This window comes from Mirounga leonina, unplaced genomic scaffold (assembly GCF_011800145.1).
Source record: "Mirounga leonina isolate KUSES-001 unplaced genomic scaffold, KU_Mleo_1.0 Mir_224, whole genome shotgun sequence".
NCBI classification, from domain to species: domain Eukaryota; kingdom Metazoa; phylum Chordata; class Mammalia; order Carnivora; family Phocidae; genus Mirounga; species Mirounga leonina.
The window spans coordinates 4,161,706-4,187,534 of NW_023270615.1; the positions used below are offsets into that span (position 1 = coordinate 4,161,706).

Genomic DNA, 25,829 nt, shown 5'->3' on the forward strand with positions numbered 1-25,829 from the left:
AGGAAGGAAGGAAGGAAGGAAGGAAGGAAGGAAGGAAGGAAGGAAGGAAGGAAGACAAAGAAGAAAAGAAAAGAAGAGAAGAGAAGAGAAAAGAAAAGAAAATGGTGTTTGTCACAGAGAAGAACTTGTAAACGTCTTCTAAGGGTTGACTGTCAAAAGCATATATTCTTAGACCTAAAATTAGTTTCGAGTCCAGTAGACCGATTCCAACCCTCCTACTCTGCAGCCATTCTGATCAAGTCCCAACCCCATCTCATTTGTGTCCTTTCTTTATGTAAATAAGACACCACAAGTGCATACAGTATCTGAATTACATATTAGCCAGACAGACCTGGGAACTGAAATGTATGTGGGTAGAAATCACCCTCAGTCTTTCTCAAATGCATTGTGCTCATATAGTTTCAGTTCTGGTCTGATGTTTGCATCATCGGCTGCAATTAGAAGCATTTAAAATTGTTACTGGACTGAAATGTTAATAAACCTGGTTTGGGAGTTTAAGATTGATCTGCTTGAGCTCCTACTCCTATCGCTGCTGATATATGATTGTAAGATTGACACTTAGACACTTGAAAAATTCAACTTGCCTTTAAGTTGCTACCTGCATGCCTCTTTTGTAGAAATGAATTGATTAGAGAGCAACCCTGAGGTCTGCTGGGAGAGCTTGGTGGGGTGAGGGTAGGAATGGTGATGGGAGAAAGCGGGTGTTTATATTCAGTAAGGTTTTGATGTCAAACAGAAGGGCAATCACAGATGGTGTCTGATTACTGTTGGATTATTGCCAACCACTCGCAGGTAGTTACTGCAGGAAAAAAAAAATGTGGCACCCCTGGGAACTTCATTCTCAAGCCCCAGTGCCCTTCAAGGGCTCAGGCCTATGCCCTGTGTCACTGTTGCTGATTATATATATAATAAATTTGTGTATATACGTGTGTGGGTGCATGTGTGTATCTTTTATAATTCATTTTAAGAACCCCCTTCATACCAAAACTTGAATGTACTGAATAGGTACATTAACCAGAACACATTCCCATTCCATAAGAAGGCTTCATTACACAAAATGACTTTCCAAAGAAGGAAATTTCTCTGTGAATTTAAAATGTGATTTCGATTTCTTTACAATATTAATTTCCCATGCAGCTTTCAGTTAATTCACTCAATCACTCATAAATATTTACAGATGACCGTCCCGTTCACATTTACAAAAACACATCAATTAATGTAGAATAAGACTAATATGGAAATCAGGACAGGCCAAGGACTTGACAACATGGTGTCCCTTTCTTGTCACCTACAAAGGTGACAGTTACTCATTTTTGGTAAGTAAAGTAAAGGGTGCCGATTGGTGATGTTTAAGTTCACTGACAGCCTCATAACTCTGGGTTTGCATCTTGACGATCTGTGATTCTCCAGCTTGGCAACATCTCCACAATTTCCCTGACAACCTGATGAAAATTGAAAGGCCTTAAACAGCCAGTTGTTCGTCCATCCCTGTAACTAAATCAGCAGGTCTCTGTTGGAACACAGTGGACTTAAATTAAATAGCATCAACCTTACGTGTGTTGGATTTCTTAGACCGTGAAAAGAAAGGGCATTCACTGCAAAAAAGAAATCCAGAGTCCTAAGATGTTCTCTCTCGAATTCATGGGAACCATGTCTAAACAAAAATAACAATAGCAAAACTCCCTTTCATTTCTGTGGGAAGAACAACCCCACCGTTACTACACATAGGGGAAAATGAACATTAAACCATATAAGATTCTTCTAAAGTGAAGAGTACCAGTCTAGAAACTGAGAGCCAGGACCAGACTGCCTGGGTTTGAATCTTGACTCTGGGTCTCATAAGCAGGTGTGTGTTTTAGGGCAAGTTACTTAACTTTGCTGTGCCTCAGTGTCTTTATCTGTCAAGTGGTGATAAAAATAGTACCTAAGGGGGCACCTGGGTGGCTCAGTCGTTAAGCGTCTGCCTTCGGCTCAGGTCATGATCCCAGGGTCCTGGGATTGAGCCCCGCATCGGGCTCCCTGCTCAGTGGGAAGCCTGCTTCTCCCTCTCCCACTCCCCCTGCTTGTGTTCCCTCTCTCGCTGTCTCTCTCTCTCCGTTGAATAAATAAATAAAATCTTTAAAAAAAAAAAATAGTACCTAAGGCATTTGGTTGCCTCAGGATTAAATGAGTTAATACCTAAAGCGCTTGGGAGAAAACCTGGCCCAGCAAAAGTACATAGCAGTGTTTGCTACTGGGATTACGATAGGCCAGGTTCTTTATATTCATGATTGCAGTCAATCCCTCCAGGTGGATAGTGGATATTATTATCCTCATTTTCCTGATGAGAAAATGGATCTCCAAGGAGACGAGTAATTTTTCCAAGTCCACACAGTGGGTAAGTGGTTGAGCTGCCATTCATACTCAAGTCTTTGTTGTACTAAAGCCGTCTGTCCCCAGCTGGCTGACTTTCTCACTTTTCAACTAGTTCTCTATCAGACGGTCCTGGCCAGACTTGGACGGCTGCCTCAAAGATGCCCCATTGGCTCCAGGCCCCTTTACAGCCAGGGAGGATCCAGGGCAGTCACCCAGCTCAGGAGTCACCCAGCTCGGCAGGGGGAGGGGGTGGGCGGTGCAGGGGGGCATGCAGCCAGCTCTGCAGGGGAGCGGGGAGCAGATGCAGTGATCACAGAGCTCCCCGTCCTAGATCACTTTCTCTTCCCTAGTATCACACAGGCGCTTCCCGCCGTGGTTGCCAGTCAGGCTGTGGGATTGGCTTGCTCTTTCCCTTTCAAAATGTTTTCACTTTTTCATATCATAGTTAATATTTTATTGTTTCTTGCGGATGAAAGGAGAAAAGCTTGTTCTGAAAAATAGATCATTCCTCTTTCCCCAGAAGAGATCCATCCTGGAGCAGTGTTCACAGCCAGCATTGCCAACTTCAAAAATAAATGGTTCTGATATCTTCAGAAACCAGATTTTCATATTTGTTCTCCAAAGAGCGGAGGGTACATTTTTAATAAATGTCGAGTTGTGACAAATCACAGGCTCAAAAATAGCAGAGGCTGGGGGAGCCCCGCAATTTGCCTATATAAACAGGAGTACTGAGGAGGTCTTTTGTAAGGGGCTCAGCTCATTTTCGCTGGGTGACTTCCTTTCCCATGATCAGCTCTGATCTCAGAGAAGGAGATTTGTTTGCAATCTAGATCTGGCAGACTCTGGCACAAACCTACCCAATCTAACCTCAAATCTAAATCAAAAAGGGAGATACTCATCTTCTTAATCATATCACAGTATGTTAAGTATGACATTAACATAGCCTGGACATATTTATTTGTGACCAGACACAGACCTTGGAAGTCCTTCTGGTTTAATATCTTATGCACAGTGACTAAATACAGATTAATTTTTATGACTAAGAGAAGCATATACACCTAACGTCAAAAGCAATCTCTTACTGCAATAGTTAGGGCTGCTTCAGTGGGATCTGGAGCAAGAAGAGCTAGAGGAATTAAGTTAGCTATAATAGAAACTAGAAGCCAATTTCATTATCTTACCTCTCTGAACTCATCCATTATGCATTTAGTCCACTGTAGGTGATGGGAGCAGATGGTCTCAAAAAGAACCCCTTAGGTAGGTAATTTTTTTTACTGAACTGCTGTTTAAACCTTCGGAACCACGGGTGAAATCCTCTGGGGTCCTCCTTCATGTGGAGGAATGCAAGTGTCTCCATATCCCAAGAATGGATTAAGGAAAAGAGACGTGTGACACACCCACACAGTGTCCATCACAGGGGCTCTGGGTAGGCAGACAACGGGAAAGGTGTGAGGATGCTGTCCTCCCTCTTGGGGGTATTGTTGATGGAATGTCAAACTCTTTTCCAGCCAGAGAACCTGATGTACAGAAGAATGTGGAACAAGGGTCCTAGTTCAATCCTCTCTGCTCTCCTGCCCCCTACACATTGACTGGTTGGAACTCTGGGTGTATTCTGGGCACATTCCACTGAGGTGCAAAATGCTGGAAGGTCCTTCTTAGTTCCCCAGCCCTGAGAAAGGAGGATGGGCTGGATATTTTCTTTTGACCTTCTAGATCTCCTCTTCAGCTTCTCTCCTCTGCCCTGTATCCTGGGAGATTGACATTGTATGGATTGCATGGATGGGCTTCCTCACCCTCTGGCTTCCAGCTGGGTTCAGTCAATGGGAAGCACCAGGAAGAGAAAAGAACAGAAAATAAGTGAGATTAGGCCCTTTATTTCCGGAACTCTTCTTGGTGGGATCACTACAGTTTGGCTACATCCTTCAACCCTAGGCACAGCTCCTGTCTGCTCCATCTTGTAGGCAGAGAGATTAACCTCAGAAAGAACACCTTCTGAATCTTCCACTATGACCAGAGAAGAGAAAGCAGAGATACACATGGATGCAGTCTTGAGTAGGAGTGGCAGGAAATGGAGAGTTCTCACATGATGGCATCCTCTTACTGCACATGTACAAAGGAAGGACCTAAATGCACTCCTGAGGCACAGGAAGAAAAGGCAGTCATAGGGAGGGCTGGAGAGCTGTGGAAGAAGTTGGAGAGCACTGACTCAGAAAATGTATACATCTACAGACTCTTTGGAGACTGTATGAAATTAGAGAACAAGAAATTGCAGTGGTGCCAACCTTCACGTGTAGCACAGAGAACTCTATGAGTGGGAGCAGAAAAGGCAACTCACGGGAAATCTGTAAAATTAGGAGTCCCTTGGGCACATAGGAGATGAAAGGAGACATCAAGAATTGAAGACTTTGGCAAGAGAGTGACTGAAGAAATTTGCCTCACGGTCATGATGGGACCAAAGATGATGTGAGGAGGACAGTTGAAGGAACAGGGAGAAGAGATGGCAAAGAAACTGAAGAACAGATGCAGGGAGAAAAAGAGACCGAGGGAACAAGAAGAATATGTGACAAACAGGAAGTGGGAGATTTGGTTAGAGGGAAATCATTTCTGGTGATGACAAGTTTTGGGATATGATCATGGAAATGGGGTGGAGGTCTTTAAACTTGAAAAGTTCACAAAACGTGAAGGGATTTTCATCAAAAATGATAATAAATTAGATCAGAAGACTCAACCCATGCCCAAGTCTTCAGTAACTTTGAACAAATGAGGGGTAGGGGGTTATTGGCAATGAGAGGAGAGGATGGATGGTATTAACTTCAAATAAACCTGTTTTGTGCATAAAAGGATGGATTAATGATCTCCGTGCAATTGTGGGGAGTAGGAGGATGCCCACACTGCCTCCTGACCCTAAGATATGTGGAGAACGATCAGCTACCACTCAATAAAGCTGCCAGGGAAGCAGCATTTTCAGGGGAGGTCAGGTTGCAACATAGCCAGGATGTGAAAAAATATTTAATGATGAGGTCAAGAAAAGAGAAAAATCCATTTGCTACAAATCTGGGGGACATTACAAAGGATTAGGATAGAGGGTGTTAGGGGAAGTTGGACTGAAAGATGACCAGAGCACCATATATTTTGCCAACAGTCTTTGTAGAGGTGCGAGGCATGATGGGTTTGGTTAGGCTTAAGTGGCCCAAATGACCTACTTACAGCAGTATCCAGGTACTGGAAGAGGGATAGGGAAGAGGGAACATGCTCAGTTTTCTCTGGAAGAAGTTAGATCAGATATAGGATTGGTTGACTTTTGAGGAATTCCTAATACCAGTGAGCATGCAGACATGGGGCTTAACTAATTTCTTAAGTCCTTACCACAGTGGTTCTCAAAATTTTTGGTGATGGGACCCCTTTATACTCTTAAGAATTATTGAGTCCCCCAGAGAGTTTTTGTTTTTATGGGATTTATCTATCTACATTATATCTATTTACATCAGAAATGTAAAATGAAAAATTGTTAAATATTGATTTATTGTGTTATTTTAAAACAATAACAAACCCATTTCTTAATACAACTAACATTTTTTAATGAAACTTAATTTATTGAGAAAAATGTATTTCAATATGAACCTATGCATTGTCTAGAGGACATCTTTTCTGCATTATCAAACTCTAAACATTTTTCTTTAAGCTATTTAATAACTGTAAATTATAAATGTAGACATGCAAATTCTGACCTTTTTGATAAGGGCTAGATTGGAAAAAGCTGTCTTGCCTTCATTTACAATTCATTTCAACATATCTTTACTCCATATAAATTTGAGTTTAACTTACGTTTTGAACTGTTTGTCCTATCTGTCTGGCTCCATTGTTGATTAACAAGTAGAATAAGATCTTCAACCTGTGTTCATTTCCACACCTGTATGAAAGTCATGATTTTACTTCACTTTTTTTTTGAAAATTATTTATTTTTTATTTTTTATTTTTTTAAAGATTTCATTTATTCATTTGACACACAGAAATAGAGAGCATGAGCAGTGGGAGAGGCAGAGGGAGAGGAAGAAGCAGACTCCCCGCTGAGTCAGGAGCCCGACGTGGGGCTCGATCCCAGGACCCCAGGATCATGACCTGAGCCAAAGGCAGACGCTTAACCATCTAAGCCACCCAGTCGCCCCTGAAAATTATTTTTTAACAAAGTATATTTTCTAAAACAAAAAGAAATTAGTGAGAAAAGTAGAGTTGTTTTATACTTCTGCAAATCTTTTTAATGTCTGGCACAATAGAAGGCAGCTGGTTTCCCAAATCTGCTTCTGCATTCAATCTGCTGTAGATATGTTGTTTTAGTTGAAGTATGAAGAAAATCTGGCCTCACACGGATATGTAGTTGGAAGAGGAAGGAGTATTTTAATACCTTTTTCAGATAATTGTGGGTATTCTTGTTAATGCTCTATCAAAACTCACCAAGTTGTAGTTTTTTAAAGGTTAGTTGCAATGTGGAATCTAAAACCATTTCAATGAACTTTTCTACTCTGTGAAATTAAAAATTCACTTGTCTTTCACTTTGAAAGGATCTTTCACCCATGAATCATTTTCCAACATCATGCATTGGTCATTGAGAAAACACTGGTTTCCTGAGTTCTTCAGATCTTCCAAATGTTGACACATCTCATATAATATTTTAAAAAATCACATTGTTAATATCACCACCATTCTAAAAAAAAATCCTAGAATACTAGGAATCTGTCAAACTTAAAGGTGAATATGTTTTCCAAAATTCTCATTTTCACTTGCAAGCTTGAAGTTTATCATTAGCAAGAAATACAATCAGCGGTTTTCCATAAGAGACAAGCTCACTCACTCATTTTTAAAAAAATGTTTGCCAAATACCCACATAAGTTTCAATAACCACAGCTTGCTCATCAGTCAGGCTTTCAAGTAAAAATGGCATTTCACAGAAAGGGGGGCTACTCCAGCTTACAACTCAAACAGCTGCACAAGTGCTTTCCCTCAAGACAACCATCATACTTCAGTATGCAGCATAAGTACCTTATGTGTATTTCTCATTTTCTCACACAGACTATTAAAAATACTTATACTCAAGGGTTGAGATTTAAAATTAATAATTTTGGGGCACCTGGGTGCCTCAGTCGTTAAGCATCTGCCTTCGGCTCAGGTCATGATCCCAGGGTCCTGGTATCGAGCTTTGCATCGGGCTCCCTGCTCAGCGAGGACCCTGCTTCTCTCTCTCCCACTCCCCCTGCTTGTGTTCCCTCTCTGGCTGTGTTTCTGTCAAATAAATAAAATCTTTAAAAATAATAATAAAATAAAATAAAATTAATAATTTTTACTGATTCAAAAAGGACCTTCTCAAATGAAATTGGCATTTTCCTCTACAGTGAGGGGGTAGAAGTGAAGAATCCAACAACTACTAGTTTACTGCTACTCTCTTGGTTCATTGTAAGGCACCATGAAATTTATCCACGATTGCTTTTATATCATTAGTACAAATATCAATATGGTAGATAAGCAAATAATGTCTTAACATTATTACGAAAATAGTTTTTCTCCTGTGGACCCTCTGAGAGAGTATCAGGGACCCCCCCCCCCCCCAAGGAGTCCACAAATCACACTTTGAAAACCATGGCCTTACCAGATGCTCTTGTGTGTCTCCTTTACCAGAGGAACTTGTATTTCTCTGCTGGTGTGTGAGCTGCTTTCATTTCTCTTTCTCTGGGACTTGACATAAAGTAAATTATCAATAAATGTTTGTTGGAAGAAATTCACCAGAATGGAGCCAAAAGACAGAGTGATCAACTGTACCTGAAGGAATTGGGCAAGGTTTGAAGAAGATGACATTAAAATGGGTTTTGAAGGGTGAAAAGGATTTTGACATGTGGATCTTGCAGGGAACAGCACTATGGGTAAAAGGAAGACAATACATATATGAGGATTTTGCCATGTTGAGGTGATTTGACAGAGGAAGACACTGATCATGCTGTTGGAAATGTGGTCCTGGTATTTGACACACATTTGGGTTAGAAGAGAATTGAGAAGGCGCCTGGGTGGCTCAGTTGGTTAAGCGACTGCCTTCGGCTCAGGTCATGATCCTGGAGTCCCGGGATCAAGTCCCGCATCGGGCTCCCTGCTCAGCAGGGAGTCTGCTTCTCCCTCTGACCTTCCTCCTTCTCATGCTCTCTGTTTCTCATTCTCTCTCTCTCTCAAATAAATAAATAAAATCTTTAAAAAAAAAAGAGAATTGAGAATCATCAAAATATCGGTATCACTTAGAATCATGGCAGTAGATATGATTCCATTGGAAAAGTCTGTAGAGTGAAGGACAATGGAGGATGGGGGGATCTTGGGGAGGGGGATGATGAAAACTTTCACAAATCTGCTTTAAAGGTGGTCAGAGAAAAGAAGCCAGAAAAGGTATCTGAGAAAGAATAGCCAGAGATCAGTTTTGGGATTTAGGGAAGTCATGTCCTAGAATTAAAAGAGGAAAGAGTTTAAGGAATAAAAGTTTAAGAAATAAAAAACTTTTTTCTAGATAGTTCCCCTGAGGCAAGGGAAACAAATAAAAAATAAACTATTGGGACTACATCAAAATAAAAATCTTCTGCACAGCAAAGGAAACAATCAACAAAGCTAAAAGGCAACCTATGGAATGGGAGAAGATATTTGTAAGTGACACATGCAATAAAGGGTTAGCATCCAAAATATATAAATAACTTATACAACTGAACACCACCCCCCAAAAATAATCTCATTAAAAAATGGGCAGAAGACATGAACAGACATTTCTCCAAAGAACACAAACAGATGGCCAACAGACACATGAAAAGACATTCAACATCACTCATCATCAGGGAAATTCAAACCAGGACTATAATGCAATATCACCTCACACCTGTCAGAATGACTAAAATCAACAACACAAGAAACAACAAATGTTGTCAAGGAGGTGGAGATAAAGGAACACTCATGTACTGTTGCTGGGAATGCAAACTGGTGCAGCCACTCTGCAAAACAGTATGGAGGTTCCTCAAAAAGTTAAAAATAGAACTTCCCTAGATTGAGCAATTGCACTACAGGGTATTTACCCAAAGAATACAAAAACGCTAATTCAAAGGGACACACGCACCCCTACATTTATAGCAGCATTGTTTACAATAGCCAGACTATGGAAGTGGCCCAAGTGTCCACTGACAGATGAATGGATGAAGATGTGATATATATATTGGAAAGTATATATATATAATGGGATATTATTCAGCCATAAAAAAGAATAAAATCTTGCCATTTGCAATGACATGGATGGAGCTAGAAAGTATTATGTTAAGCAAAATCAGTTGGTAAGAGAAAGACAAATACTCTATGATTTCACTCATGTGGAATTTAAGAAACAAAACAAATGAGCAAAGGGTAAAAAAAGAAAGAGACAAACCAAAAAATAGACTTGTAACTTTAGGGAACAAACTTAGGTTAGCAGAGGGGAGATAGGTTGGGGGATGGGGGAAATAGGTGATTGGGGTTAAGGAGTGCACTTGTGATGAGCACCGTGATATTTGGAAATATTAAATCACTATGATATACACCTGAAACTAATATTACATTGTATGTTCACCAACTTGAAAATACAATAAAAACTTAAAATTAAATTAAGAAGAATCTGAGGGAAATTAATATTGTAAGCTGTCCATTAGAGTTGGTAATGATGAAATGTTTGGTGGCCTTTGCTTGGATGGTTTCATTAAGTGGTAAGGACAGAACATACAGAGAAGGATCTCTAGAAAAGAAGATGGTGAAATTAAAGAAAGGAGGACATTCTAATGAATGGGTCACATCTCAGTCTTGGAGGAAGGAGGAGGATAGGCTCCAAAGCATAGTGAAAGAAATTAGATTTCTATTAGAGAAATGATACCTTTTCTCTGAGACTGGAGACAAACATAGGGACAGATCGTTAAGTTTACATGTGTAAAGAAAGTTGAAAATTTTCACACCTAGTATCCTCTATTCTCTCTATGAAAAAGAAAGCAATTTTTCTTTTGAGAATGAAAGTAATTAGGCAAAGAAAGTATTCTAGCCAGTTTATCCAGCACACAGAGCCTAGAGCAAAAGCTTCTTTTCTAATACTTGACTGGGGGTGGTGGTGGCACAATTCCAAGGAGGTGGGAGGGAGGGGAAAGGGAAGCGAGACAGGGATAGAGTAAGAATAAGTATGAGAAGGCATGTTACTGAGATGATTGCTGCTTGCTATCAAGTGCAACTGATTATGTGACACCAGAGGTCCATCTGCAGAAGGCCATGTGCAATACTGCACTACAGTCCAGGAAAGGAATGAGAACAGAGAGATAAGAATTTCTTCCAGTAGCTCCTATCTCCATTGATCAGAGTTTTGCCCCAGGGAGTGTGAACTCCCCTGCACTACTGTTCATGAATATCTGGATGCCTACCAGGTCTCCAGAGAAGCCCCAGGGCAGGATGTGAGTTACTGTGACCATATGAAGATGGCAGGTGAAGCATTACTTGGAAAGAGTCCATAATAAAGCAGATCTTTGCATGGCATCTGGGGCAAAACTAATGGTTGAAGGCCCACACGAAAGGTAAGGCCAGGAAGTTCTGGCATTTTGCATAAAAGTTGTCTGAAACAGGAAGTTAACATAATGCTAAGACTTTAAAAGTCAACAGCTCCTCAAGACCGAGAACTTTTTAGTAGCACTGAAGGCATATTGGATACCAACATTCATACAAGCAATAATTTTGCAACGCTATGTTACTTTCTCCAACAACATTCAATGGCCCCAATATAAGAGGAATATAAATGCATTGTAAAGTTTAGACTGAGGATTTCTGGGATAGGATTAGTAGAAGGTGAAAAGAGGTAAGGTTGTGGGTGAGTAATGAACTGAAGTGACCAATCATAAATTTGGACATGGTGAAGAAAGAATCGTATTTAAGGATAGGCCAAAAAGGTCAGAGAAAGGGATTGGAATTCCTAACATATTTGGAATCTGGTGTGGTGGGAATGAAAGAATAAACGTGGAAGGATATAAAATTGAGATCACAGAACAGCCTATTGGAATTGGCTGTTTTGGAAGGGGGATATTTTGGCAAAATGAAGAACCATTCTTGAGTCCTGGGAATGAATTCATCAAGTTGAATTGGGATGAAAATTCCATTTGACTTCATGTCAAAGATCTTGGATGTATCAACCCCATGGAAGTGTCTCAGGATAATAAGAGAAGAGGAAGTGAAATGAGGAAAAGATGCCAGATGCCAAAGTTATCGATGAATGTAGGAAAATGAACTAGAGGTTGGTAGACCTAGTGACAAGAAGGACTAGGACGTAGCATTCATTCATTCTATGGTCTAGCAGTACTGAGTATCAACAACTTGCTGGGCACTGTCCTAGGTTCTAAGATCACAAAGATGAGCAAGATAGTCCCACAGTCTAATAAGGAGACCAACAGGAAAACCAACATGATTAACACAATAAGGTATGTGTTTTAATGAAGTTACGTACACCATGCTCAGGAAGTCATAGCAGCTGACACTGAAATTAAATTTTGAAAACTGATTTAGAGTTTTGTAAATGAAAAGAGAAGGAAAGGAATTCAAAGTAGAAGGAAGAAGATAGTCATAGCCATTCACTGAGAGATTCAGCAGAAAGAGACAAAGAACTATAGATGAACTTGATCTTTTTGAGGACTTTAAAAATATATTTAGTATGTGTTGTGTAGAAATTCTTCTTAGCTTTTAATTTTTATTGCAATGTATAAATTTATATATGAATGTGTAACTTAATTACAAAGATAATTCACACATTCAGGTTGTTGATTTTCTCAGTGTTCATATTTTTTATCTCCCAGGAGATTACAGAAGATTTTACAGGAGCAAGTCATTACAAGATCATCCATATTGCCTCCAGCCTGGGGGGTGTGATAGGAGATCACAGGTCTCTGCAAGACAAAGACTGAGCACTCTGGTCCAAGATCAATAAATTATAAATGCCCACTCTAGAGTACTGAAGACTAGCAAAAGAAAGTTGTAAATGAGAATCAAGAGTATTATTTTTAGAATCGTCAGCTTACTTTAAAGGATATATTCTGGTTGCTTCCCCTTTCTTTTACTACTTTCGAAGGAAGATTAACTCATTTTATTTTTATGGCACTGGTTGCACTTCCAATTTTTAGAGAAGCAACAAAAAAGGGAAATAGCCTCGTAAACAATCATTAGCCCTTTAAAATGGTCCTGTGGATAAATGATAAAATGATAAAGGCTCTGAAGACTTTTCTCCTTCCTACAAACAATCACTAGCTGATGTGTTACCCAAGATCACTCTCTTACATTCAGTTCTAGAGAAAACAGCGAGGGCAGCATAGGATGGGTGATAGAGCACAACTGAGTTAAAGTCATGAGCTAGATACTGGCCGCATGGCTTAGCTAAGGACTGGGTGTGTGACTAAGCTAGGTACCAGCTCTAGGCAATTTTTTTTCTTCCCAGAAATTTGGTTTCCTCTTCTGTAAAATTAGGCCTGTGCATAGTTCTGTTGGGGTAGATCTGGAATCCCTGAGATCAAAGGACTCAGTCAGCAGGGACACTCTTACAGAGCTTTGTTGCACTTGGAGCATCCCCTGGAGCTATACCTAGTCCTGCAAGGACCTTCCCAGATTGCTCCTTGATTGTGGTTTGCCTGGTCCTGGATCCTCTTCTTAGCTGCCATATCACCTGCCTGTGTGCCCCTCTATTCCCTTCCCCCAGGAGCTCCAAGGCTTTCATCATATCCCCAAAGGGGCCTGGGATCCATCAACACAACAGGTTTCCAACCTAGAAGCATGGGAACAGGTGGATGAGAAATGTCTATTTAGTCAGACAATTTTTTTGGAGGACCTTGAGGATACTTGAGGTCAAGTTAAAAACAAAGAGCTCTCAATTATGAGAAGTTAGGAATCTTGTTCATTGCATTTCACGGTGTATAAAAACAAAATGTACTATTCTCAAGAATGTTGAAGAGTTATTTTGTTACTAAATCATAATCTCTCAGTAAATATTTCTTAATTCAAGGAAAGACTTGGAAATAATTTCCTGTAATGCAGAAGAAAATTGAAAGGATATTCATGCATTGGACCTCGTATCACCATTGGTCAAGTGAATCCAAAATAAGGAGAGTATTTTAGGATGTGATTGTTAATGTGCTTTCTCAGGGATGCAATCTCTCATCATAGGAAAGTAGAGGAACACTAAATGATTCAAGGAAGGCTCTCCAAGGACATAAGTTCTAACAATTTCACAGTAATATTTCGCTTCAGACAAGCCACTGACATTTGCACCTCTGTTTCCTTGTCTATGAAACAAGAAGTTTGGACCAAATGAGTACTTCTTAAAGTATGGCCATGAATGCCCTGGACAGAATCTTCGAGAATTTCTATTTAAATTCCCATCTCAAAAGCATTATACTAAAGGAGAAAAGTTAAACACAGAAGGCTACATGCGGCATGATCACATTTATATGGATTCCAGAAAAGGCAAAATTGCAGGAAAGAAAGCAGATTGCTTGTTGGGCGGGGGAGGGGGCGGGGGTTAAGAGGTAAGGTAAGGGAGGGAAAAGGAGATGGAGAAACTTGGTGGGGTAACACAGCAGTTGTACATTGTGATTGTAGTGGAAGTTATGTGTCTGTATACAATTACCAAAATTCATCACGCTGTATACCTCAGGGGAGTGAATTTTACTATATGGAAGTTATAACTCATCCCCAAATTTTCAAATTCCTGGGCCTTATCAGAATCTGAATTTTTACTAAGCTCCCTCCATGGATGTTTTATTCACTAAAATTTGGGAGCTACTGAGTTCAATAATTTATTCGTCCCTTACAAATTTAGGATTCCATAAAATTCCAATCTGGGTGACAGTGGCAAAGTGTTCCTTAATGTCAAAGATATATGGCAAAGGATAATTTTAGCTGTTAATGTAGAATATGAAAAATATGAAAGACTAAGAACTCTAGAAGTTAAAAATTGGGGGCGGGGGCACCTGGGTGGCTCATTCGGTTAAGAAGGGGCTGCCTTCAGCTCAGGTCATGATCTCGGGGTCCTGCATTGGGTTCCCTGCTAAGCGGGGAGTCTGCTTCTCCCTTTGCCCCTCCCTGCATCCCCCACTCATGCTTTCTCTCTCTCTCTCAAATAAATAAATAAAATCTTTAAAAATTTTTTTTAAGCTTAGCAAAAACCTCTATCTGAGAAACAGATTTAGAAGATTTAGACAAGGGATGTCATGTGTGGGTTAAGTGGTTGTTAACACCGGGCCCAAGCCTGGGCAGAGTCCCTTTGCCCTTGGCTACATCTGCTCACTCTTGTAATTCACAAGAATGCAGGCTTTGAGAGCAAGATGAGCCGAAACCAGCACTAGCATAATTTTGCTATGCCTACCAGCATCGTTCTCACTCCTGCTAGTCTGAGTTTTAAATAATCTTAATAAACAAATGAATCCCTTTCCAAATCTCCGAGGCCTCTTTTGCTGCGAGAGAAATATCACACAATGGCCTGCTGAAGTCCTTGGAACACTGCTGATCACCCTCAGAAGAGCTGAGCGAGGAAGGGGCTGACACCCTAGCTCTTCTGCAGCTCATGCGGATGATGACATCATCGACATTCATGGATTGCATTGCTATGTGCCTTTCCATTTGGGACCACGTGGTATTTGGAATAGATGTGTGTGTGTGTGTGTGTATTTATTTTAATTATTTATTTTTTTCTGTTAATCCAAAACAGAAAGTTCTCACCCTCTGGAGTGGTGCCCTGGCACGTGAGATCACGTTCTTTCCGGCTAACTGCTGTCAACCACTGGGGAGGGACCACCGCCATGAGGGCATGGAAACAGCTGTTGCCTGGAAACAGCCTCCATGTGGGCAGCAGAGGCCATGAGAAGATCCAGAAACCCAAGAGGATTTCAACACTCAGACTACAAGAAATGAATGGGTCCCTCAACAAACAAATAATACAGAAAGAAAGAGTGCAGGAACAGGAACGCTAAAATGGGCAGCGATGAGCTGGGAAGGACCAGGCTCACAGGCACAGACATATTGCAAGCTTCTAAGTTCAGCAGAGGAAAGAGGGGTACTGGAGTCACTCTCTCCTGTCCCCTTTGCTGCCTAACTGCTTGCTTTTGTCCCCCTTCCCTCTCCAGCCCTCGCTCCTTGCCTCCCTCCCTCTCTTCCCTGATGCAACATTTAAATGAGCACCTTTTACACAGATCCTAAAGGGGGCTGGAGAAATACGGTGCATATGAAAGACACAGTTCCTTTGGAGAGCCTTGTGAACTAGGGGGAGCCTGAGAGCCAAACAGTGACAATCGGGCATAAAAAGGACTTTAATGAAACTGAGTGCCGCAGGAGCCCAGAGGAGCAAGCACCTCTCTCTCCAGAGGGACGCTCCAGAGGGACAAGGCAGCGGGAGTGGAAAGAGAGAGCCTTCAGAGGGTGATGTGGGTCTGAGAGCAGTGAAAGGAGAGAGGGAAGGAAGGTGGATAGAGCAGGATGAGACACAGACCCCAGCACCGCCCTGTAAAAGCCGCGGTCAGGCTCAGGAGTCGCTGAGCACCTGCTGCCCATCAGAGCAGGCCTGTATCAGGCCTCCAGCTAGTGTGCCCACCACGCTCACTGGCTGGGGGCTGCCTGGGAAGACCGTGGCCTTGGCACGAAGGCCGCAGTGCATGCGGAGCTATAGCGGCAGAAACTGTCAGCTAACAGTGTTCCTCCCAGGAGGTTCTCCCTGGGACGGACTGAGCGTGCTCTCCACGGCCACCACAAACAGACTGTGACTCTGCGTCTGTTGCTAAGCAAGATTTATTAGAGACACCATCTTGCGTCCAGAGAGAGAGGCTGCCCGTCTGCACCAAAGGGGGAGGACACACAGCTGCCAATTTTCTCCCTACAGCCTTTCTGTCCTTAAAGCTGTGGGTCTGAGCTTTTGTCAGGTGTATCTGTAAGATCGTGGTATCTACACAGTCCTAGAAAAGAGACTTGTCCTTTTGTGTCACAAATCAAGTGAAGAAACGTGATTTTGTGCCGCTATGAGACCACAAATTATGCCCCTGGATGTTAATGAGAGGGATCAGCACACACACACACACACACACACACACTCTTTATAATGCCTATTACATCCACAGGACATTGGCCCTTGGTTTCATGAACCGCTTTCTGTGTATGGCCCATCACCAAATAGCAGCTTCTTCAACTCCAAGATTCAGATATTTCAGATGTTTGAAGATTCCTCTCTTGGCAAATAATGTGAAGCGCTCCAGGATTTGTCTGATATTTTGTGTCATTTCATTTGGAAGAATACAATGAGGCAGTGAAACTCCTTGACTAGTTTCAATGGCTCTTGGCATCTTGACTCTGGCAGGCGGAGAACAGCATCGCATGGAGAGCCATCTGCCTTCTGTGCTTGCCCCGTACGAAGGGCACGTGATCTTCTGTTACGTTGTTCATCGTACTGGAGCCTAACGGGCTCCTTAGGAAATGATGTGAACGTACGCAAAACCAAAATCTGTGGTCTCTGCAACCAGCCTGAGCATGCTGTCTCTGGGACGAATGCTATGTGCATTCAGTCACAAGGAAGACCCCTATTGTCAAGAGCTCTTCGCTGTTGGACCACCGGGAGCCACCCCAGCGCTGTGGATTTGAGAATCAGATGTGGAAGAGGATGGAATTTCTTAAAACCCAACTGCCAAGAGTAACTCCTCTGAAATAGAAGGGGGAAGGTAAATGGAAGAAAGAGAGGCTGTGTTTATATGAGCTGTTTTGTTCACTTCTCATCTTTTTTTTTTTTTTTTTTTTTTGTGACATTTTGAGAAAAGTAATCCTAGCTTTAAACCTCACAGTGAGAATGCTCTGGTTCACACCCAGCTTCAGGAAATTGGAAGAGAACAGAATGTAGTTTTGTCAGCAAGCTCATGGCATTTAGAAAATCCTATCGCATTAATGCATGAAATTCTCAAAGGGAAATGACCCCATATCAGGTGCTTTCCTTCGGGGAACACCACACACGGGGTAGTGTAGAGGAAAAGTCCTCAGTTTCCAGCTCTCGTGTACCAGAAATAGCTAGAGAGCTGAGGAAGTGGGAGCTTCATATAATATTATTTTTCCAGAGGATTCAGCATATTTATCTCATCTGGAGATGATTTCAGGGAAAAGACAAGTTAGCGCACTATGCCTCGTCAATGTCAGAAGACCTATCATACACAAATACTCAATAATGACTTTAAAAAGTGATTATGAACTAGTTCATTTTTCAATGCAGCACACATATTACTAAATAATCCAAATTGCCTGTGACTTATGGGTGTATTTGGCAACAACCACGAGTTCCCACTGTAGTGTGAAATTAACACCACAGACTGTAGCTGTGGTATTTATTGAGCACAAGGGAGCTGATTATAGCCTCATAAATTCAAAGGCAACCTCTGCTATTACTTAATTAGAATCAGTATCTATGCATACATTACAGTAGCAACAACCAGTACTGTTACGGTTAAAGATTTGTCAGCTTCCTTATTATGGGACAACCCCTTATTTTTCCACGTAAACCTATAATTTAGGGAGGTTGTAAGTTGTCTGTAAAAATGGCTCAGAGGGGGAAATGGGCACATGGTATCTGGGAGGCCATTGGTGCTTTGTTTCTAAGTAAATATTTAAAATATTAATCTTGTGCTGTTGCTTAAAAAAAAAAGAATAAAATCACTAGATCCCTAATATATCCCTAGCAATAAATCGCTCTAGCTACATATGCATGTTTTTATAGTACAAAACTTTATCTGAAAATAAGTGTTGTCTTGGCACTTGTCCTCCTAGAATTGCTTTATTTTTTTATATATATATATGTTTTTTTCTTTATTTTTAAAATTGTTGTAAACTGAACTTTATACACATACCTACACTCCTAATGAACATTAGATTATTACCCTCCAAATCCATGTTTATTCTTTGCTAATGTGTATAATACTTTTATGTAGTTGTAATCAATGTGCACATTTTTGGGGGGGTCCAGCTTTTTAAATTTGGGGCTTAACATTTTTTTCAAATGCACATGAGCCTCATCAATATAGTTCATACATGGTTCAGTATTCTAGCAGATTCATCTTCTAGAATATTTCAGAAAGATAAAATCATCACAGTCAAATAATATCTTTGCATCATGCAAATATATATTCCAACCTAAGAGGCAATTTTTAGCCATAGGAAGAACCAATTGTGATAAATCTTTTAAACTATAGAACTATTTCAGGGAAATAAATAGTTGATTGAGAATATGGAAGAAGTCCATAAAATAAAATGAATTCATTTTTTTAATGCTTTTCCTGTGTTTTTAAGTATTGTTTGGCTGAACTAACAATTTTTCAACTGGATGTTTTTCTACTCTGTAGATGCTACCTATTTCATTTACAAATTAGAGCTGCATCATTTATAAAATGGGAAATTGCATATAAAGAAGCAGGTAAATTTCTTTCTACTTTCAATTACAGTCAATAATCTTTTTATTCCCCAAATGGATATAGTCTAGCCTTTAGCAGTGCAATATTTTTAAAAATTACATTTAAAAATTTTTCTCTGTACAACCTTTTTTTTTTTTTTTTGAGATTTCATTTGAAGTCATCTCTACACCTAACATGGGGCTTGAACTCACACTCTCTACTGACTGAGCCAGCTAGACACCCCTGTACAATTGTTTTAAATTACATTAGACTACATCTTTGTTATCCATTCATCTGTTGAAGGACATCTCGGCATACAATGGAATATTACTCAGCCATCAGAAAGGATGAATACCCACCATTTGCATCAACATGGATGGGACTGGAGGGGATTGTGCTAAGTGAAATAAGTCAAGCAGAGAAAGACAATTATATGGTTTCACTCATATGTGGAACATAAGCAATAGCGCAGAGGACCACAGGGGGAAGGGAGGAAAAACTAAATGGTAAGAAATCAGAGCGGGAGACAAACCATGAGAGACTCTGGACTCCAGGAAACAAACTGAGGATTGCCAGAGGGGGGGTGGGGTAAGGGGATGGGGTAACCAGGTGATGGGTATTAAGAAAGGCACGTGTTGTGATGAGCACTAGGTGTTATACATGACTAATAAATTGTTGAACACTACATCAAAAACTAATGATGTACTATATGTTGGCTAAATGAACATAAGAAAAAATACACTAGGCTAATAATTTTAAATATGAATATATACTATTGCTAATATTAAATTATTATCATCATTGCTGTGATCATCCATCCCAACAAATGCTTTCCAGTCTGCCTTTCCTTGGTTGTTGTGGTATGGGTGTGGTGTGGGTGTTTTTAATATGCAGAACATAAAGTAAACAAACTTTTTTTTTTCTCCACACCCAAAAATAATCCTTATTTATTCGGGGCAAATGAAAAGGTAAACAGCTATTCTGAAGCCTGGACTTGATTGCCACCAGGCATAGATTATACAAAACTTAAAAAAAAATGTCAGGGGCAAGTTTGAGCAAAGGAATCCAACTATTAATATCACAGTTCATCTGCTTTGCTATATAGGGTGTCTATCTGCTTCCAAAACTTAAAACTAGGCTGACCCACCCACACAACATACAGATGACAACCAGCAAGAATGGGCTTCTGGATACTGTATCACTATATCCTGATGCCTGGACTCATGAATTTGGCAGCTGACATGACAGAATTGGGTTGGCTCTGTTGAATTCCATCAGATACTTATAAGCGGTTATGATGATGAGTGGGGGAAAATATTGCTGGACAATATCATCTGTAATAAGTGCGCAGGTACAGAAATACAGAGAAATTACTGTAGACAAGCTCAATTTATCCAGAGGGAGGGCAGAATGTGGAATTCTGCCTGCATGGAATAATTTTGGGATTTCTGGTATGACCTTGCCAGTGAAAAAGAAGAGAGCTTTCTTAGTTCATATTTTATGTTAGAAGTCATCACTTAAGACACTGAAGGACAATATCATTGCAAACAATGCTGAGGGGGGTTATATTTTAAGAAATTAAATCATCTTAGTTTTAGAGGGTGAGTTAGAAGTTTAAATTTCATCTGGCTTCCTGGTCAATGAAATAATTACAAATATTTCATTGGTAGTAGTGTGTGGTGTATGTATAAAGGGTAGGGTATGTTAATATAAACCAGTACCCATAGAATTTCCCCCTTTTACCTCTTCTTTTCTCCAGATCTGCTGGGATACGTATGAGGACACCAAAGGCAAATGCCCTGAGAAGATAAGCCGACTGAACATAATTGGGATGGGACAGGGGTTGGGAGGTCCCGGGGAGAAAGCAAGCAAGATTGGGAAGAAATTCTTCACAGAGTAGGACTTTGGAGAAACACAGGGGAAAGAAGTCATTCTCGAAGCAGGTTTATTGTGTGATGTGCTATGTAACCTCAAGGGACTGCCAGGAAAGATTTTCCTCCCTTAAAGGCTGGCTTACAGTCTACTTTGTGTTCCTAATGGGAATACCAGCAAGCTAAGATGGGCCATAAGGACTGCATCTGGGTTTATATCTTAGAATGAATGGGTTTGGGATCTTTTGCCTTGCACATATTTTAGGAGGAAGACACATTTAAAAAGAATATGAGGGCACATAGTTTTGGAGGAGTCAGGTAATGCCCTTTATTATGGGGTTGCCAGAGTTAGCAATTAAAAAAATATAAGCTGTCCGGCTAAATTTGAATTTCAGATAAAAAACAAATAACTTTTAGCAAAAGTCTGTTCCAAATATTGCATGGGACATATACTTATACCAAAAAAAATTGTTGTTTATCTAAAATTCAAATTTAACTGAACATTCTATATTTTTATTTGCTAAACCTCGTGATCCTACCAGAGGGTGGAATCAAAGGTAAGCACATCAAAGATAGACAGAAAGGGTATAGACTGGGCAATATCTGTCTTCTCTGTTTCTAAAATCAGAATGTAGGGGTTCCCGGGTGGCTCAGTTGGTTAAGCAGCTGCCTTTGGCTCAGCTTAGGCTGTGATCCCTGGGTCTGGGGTCTAGCCCGTGTTGGGCTCCCTGCTCAGCCGGGAGTCTGCTTCTCCCTCTCCCTCTGCCCTTCCCCCCCTCATGTTCTTTCTTGCTCTCTCTCTCACTCAAATACATAAAATCTTTAAAATAAATTTTAAAAATTAAAAAAAATAAAAAATAAAATCATAATGTAATTCTAGCAATGTTACCAGTTCTCTCTCTGGTTTGAAAAAATTAGAACTTTTAAAGTAGGGAATATGAATGTTACTAAGTACTAGGTGTCTGGTAAGAAGGATAGCATGTTAATCTGAAATGATGAAGGCCCGCATGCATATAATTTCGAAGAACAAAATCTATTTTTTCAAAAGCTGATTCAATACAGTTTATCACCAAGAGCCATAAAAGCTCCAAATGACTTTCTAATTTATATAAAATTCTTTGTGAATTTGCCTAAGTATACATCTGCATTTATTGAATTTCCAAATCCATAATATACTAGGAGAACTGGTTGTCATGTCAACTTTCATGTACTTTACTGAGAGATTCTCTTATTTTTCTTATTTTTAATAAAGCCAATTACATAATGAAGTCAAATAAACATTGCCGCAGAAAATGGAGAAATAGAGATATTTTGTATGTCTTCTAATGTACATGGATTAATACTCACTAACCACAGCCAGAAATATCCCTTCTGGTGCCTTATTACTGAAGATATGACATAGAAAAAATGAACTATTAAAAGATACTGCCTTCGCTCCCCTGGTTCAAGAATCATATAGAATTCATATTCATTAAGTAGCCACAAAGTGCACCAGGGATGTGAGTGTCTTTTAGGTGAGGACACTGTTTCTAGGAGCAGTTGGCCCATGATATTTCCGCACATCTAAAACATTTTTTCGGGGTACTTGGGTGGCTCAGTCAGCTAAGTGTCTGCCTTTAGCTCAGGTCATGATCCCGGGGTCCTGGGATCGAGCCCCTTGTCAGGCTCTCTGCTCAATAGGGAGTCTGCTTCTCTCTCTCCCTCTCCCTTGATGCTCTCTCTCTCTCCCAAATAAATAAATAAAATCTTTAAAAATAAAATAAAACGTTTTTTCATGAAGCTTCAACCCCAACTAACACTACTATTTTTACATGGGTAATAATGCTTGCCATAAGTTAGGAACAAGGGGATACCAATTATATATGCTCTCGTCAGAGACAGCAGTTCAATTTTTACTGTCAAAGGGACGAAATACTACTACCTCTTATGAAACCCATTTCCCTTTGCTTTCAAAGGTCCCCCTGCCCTGAAAGTCAGTGTGGCAGCCAATCCCTGTTATGCGTATACTTCCTGCAAGAGTAATAATAATGATGATCATGATGGCTAATAATAATAAAAAATAATATAAGAATCAAGGTGATGAGGAGGAGGAGGAGATCAATAGCAGATACTTACTGTTTTGGTCTACTCAAGCTTCCCTTCCCACCATTCTTTTGGTGATTATACCTCCTATCCTTTGGGAACCTCTGTCTCTCTCCTTCTACAGTTTTAGTGAATGTATCAGTTATACTGTGCAAACACACACGCATATACTCACATGTCTCAGAGATTGGCTCAGCAATGATCAAGTGACTCAAACCAGATCAACCTCAGTTTTAGGTTTTGTGAGTTTGCCTTTCAAAGACATGACAAGACATTTCATAGGCACTGAGAGGAAAATACGTCTTCTCTTCCTTCTGGAGTTGCTAAGCTAAGATTATGAAGACTTAAAGTTGTGTCTAGTCATGGCCTTGTCCCCATTTAATCATTCACTTGCAGCGGGATCATAAAGCAAATGAACATTTGGGAAGCAGAGATGACACTCTCAGAGTTCCTGGCATCTCCAAGACCAGTTCTTTACCTCAGTGCCCCATCCTAGCCCCATGACACATGAACCAATAAATTCTACTTATTCTTAAGCTAATTTAGGATGATCTGATATAGCTACCATTTATCAAGAATAAATTTAGTGCTCTAAATCATATACTGATATGACATATATATGTAAACTTGCAGCTTTCTATGCATATCCAAATTCTAGGTTGCAAGTAGCAGGACACAACTAAAACCATTATTCTCAAAATACATAACACATTGGGGGCGACTGGGTGGCTCAGTCGTTAAGCGTCTGCCTTCGACTCAGGTCATGACCCCAGGGTCCTGGGATCGAGCCCCGCATCAGGCTCCCTGCTCCGCAGGAAGCCTGCTTCTCCCCTCCCTTCCCCCTGCTTGTATTCCCTCTCTCGCTGTGTCTCTCTCTGTCAAATAAATAAATAAAATATTTAAAAAAAAATAACATATTGGATAAAAATCATAAAAAAATAATTCTTTTTTTCCAGTGGACTATTTACAATGTGCTAATGAGCCACCAAAAGGAATGAAATCTTGCTTTGCAATGACGTGGATGGAGGGTATTATGCTGAGCAAAATAAGTCAATCAGAGAAAGACATGTATCATATGACGTCACTCATATGAGGAATTCTTAATCTCAGGAAACAAAGTGAGAGTTGCTGGAGTGGTGGGGGGTGGGAGGGATGGGGTGGCTGGGTGATAGACATTGGGGAGGGTATGTGCTATGGTGAGCACTGTGAATTATGTAAGACTGTTGAATCACAGACCTGTACCTCTGAAACAAATAATACATTATATGTTAAAAAAAAAAAAGAAGAAGAAGAAGAAAAAGATAGCAGGAGGGGAAGAATGAAGGTGGGAAATCAGAGGGGGAGGGGGAGAGGGGGAACCATGAGAGACTACGCACTCTGAAAAATAAACTGAAGGTTCTAGAGGGGAGGGGGCTGGGGGGATGGGTTAGCCTATGACGGATATTAAAGAGGGCATGTTCTGCATGGAGCACTGGGTGTTATACACAAAAAATGAATCATGGAACACTACATCAAAAACTAATGATGTAATGTATGGTGATTAACATAACATAATAAAAATAAATAAAAAATAAAATAAATAAAATGTGCTAATGAAAAGAAAATCCCTTTTTGTGAATTGTTTCATCAAATTCTTAGGGAAGATTTTATTGGCTAGACATGGGTCATACACCCATACACAGAACTCTGGCCCCCTAGGTAATGAGGCCATTCCTATTGTCAAGTCACATAGAATAAGAATAGAAAGAGTGATTCCCTAAAGAGATGCTCGGCAGACCAAGAAAATAAGCGTATCACTACAACAGTATCATTTCATTTATTCCTCTTCTCATCCTTATAAAGTAGATTTACTCTTATTTTACAGATTAAAAAAACAAAAATAAAAACAGCTTCATAAAAGTTCAGTCATTTGCTCAAGTAACTCGGGTAATATGAAAAGTTGGGTTTCAAACTCAGGTCTATCTGATTCCAAAGCTCCCTCTCTTTTCCACCACTGTCCAGGGGGGCAATGGAAGGAGGGGCTGGGCTTCACTGGTACCTGATTGCCTCTGTGGTTGCAGCAGAGAAGTCAGCACATGATTGCATGGTGGCATGGAGTGAACATTCGAGAAGAATCTGCTCATCAGATTTGGAATCAATCACTTTCTGCCCGGAAAATGACTGAGGTCATTACATGAAAGAAGGATTTTACACTGTCCTTCTGCCCTAATGAAGACAGGCAAGGAGAACAGAGGGTCAGGGAGAATAGGTCATCAGATAAATAGTCAAATACCAAATTAGTGAAGAGAGTCGGTAAAGAAAAAGGAGTAGGATGAATCTGGGCAGCCTCTAAGGAATTTAACTCAGGAGGCAGATTTTAAGCACAGTGCTTCCTAGGATGATCCAAAACAATTATTTCCTTTCCTATTAGTTCCTAAAGATTCTCTAAGCATTCATTTCCTACAAAAGTCAAAAGTGATCATCCAAAAAGGTTTCCACCATATTTAACTAGAGATGGAACTCAAGACCCACAAATCAAAATGTTAGACCTTTAGTTGCTGGAGGCATGAGAGGAACCTGTGAAAGGAGTCAGACCACCAGGGCAGAGGAGTGGGTGGAAGACGTGGGGCAATGGCTGTTTACCAGTTAGTAGGGTAGTACTCCCATATTTTAACAACCAGTAAGACCATCCTGGGTGCTTGCCCACTGACTAGTCTTTGGCTTCAGCCCTCTCCTCATGAAAACCAGGAACCAGCAGCTACTTTTCACTCCCAAGAGGACTGGCAGCAGCAAACCCCTCCTTCCTGCTGCCAGTCCTCTTGGGAGTCGGTAGACCAGAAAGAGGTTGGAATCAAAACACACAAATGTTCATCTGTGACCAAAGCAGGTTCTTAATATTTTCTAGACATGAAGGCATTTCTCTGATGTTTGTTCTCATTAATCTTGCCTTTTTCTCTTTTGCTCAGAATATCTGTGTCCATATTTCACTAGGGGCTGATGTTGAACAAAAGGCTTGCACCAGATGCTCATGCATATCTCAGCTTGTGTAGTTGAAAGAAAAACCTTCCAAAGGAAGCAG

At 40.4% G+C, this 25,829-nt stretch overlaps 2 long non-coding RNA genes across 2 annotated transcripts in view; both read right to left on the reverse strand.

Annotated features, from left to right (window-relative positions):
* LOC118026281 overlaps positions 1 to 25,829 on the reverse strand; it is a 143,010-nt gene that overhangs the window by 23,804 nt on the left and 93,377 nt on the right. The gene's annotated exons all lie outside the window — the stretch shown is intronic.
* The window catches only part of LOC118026280, a 44,312-nt gene continuing 26,593 nt past the window's right edge, over positions 8,111 to 25,829 (reverse strand). The window contains exon 3 of the long non-coding RNA XR_004683514.1: positions 8,111 to 8,166. This is a non-coding gene — a long non-coding RNA (uncharacterized LOC118026280). The remainder of the gene's footprint in view (positions 8,167 to 25,829) is intronic.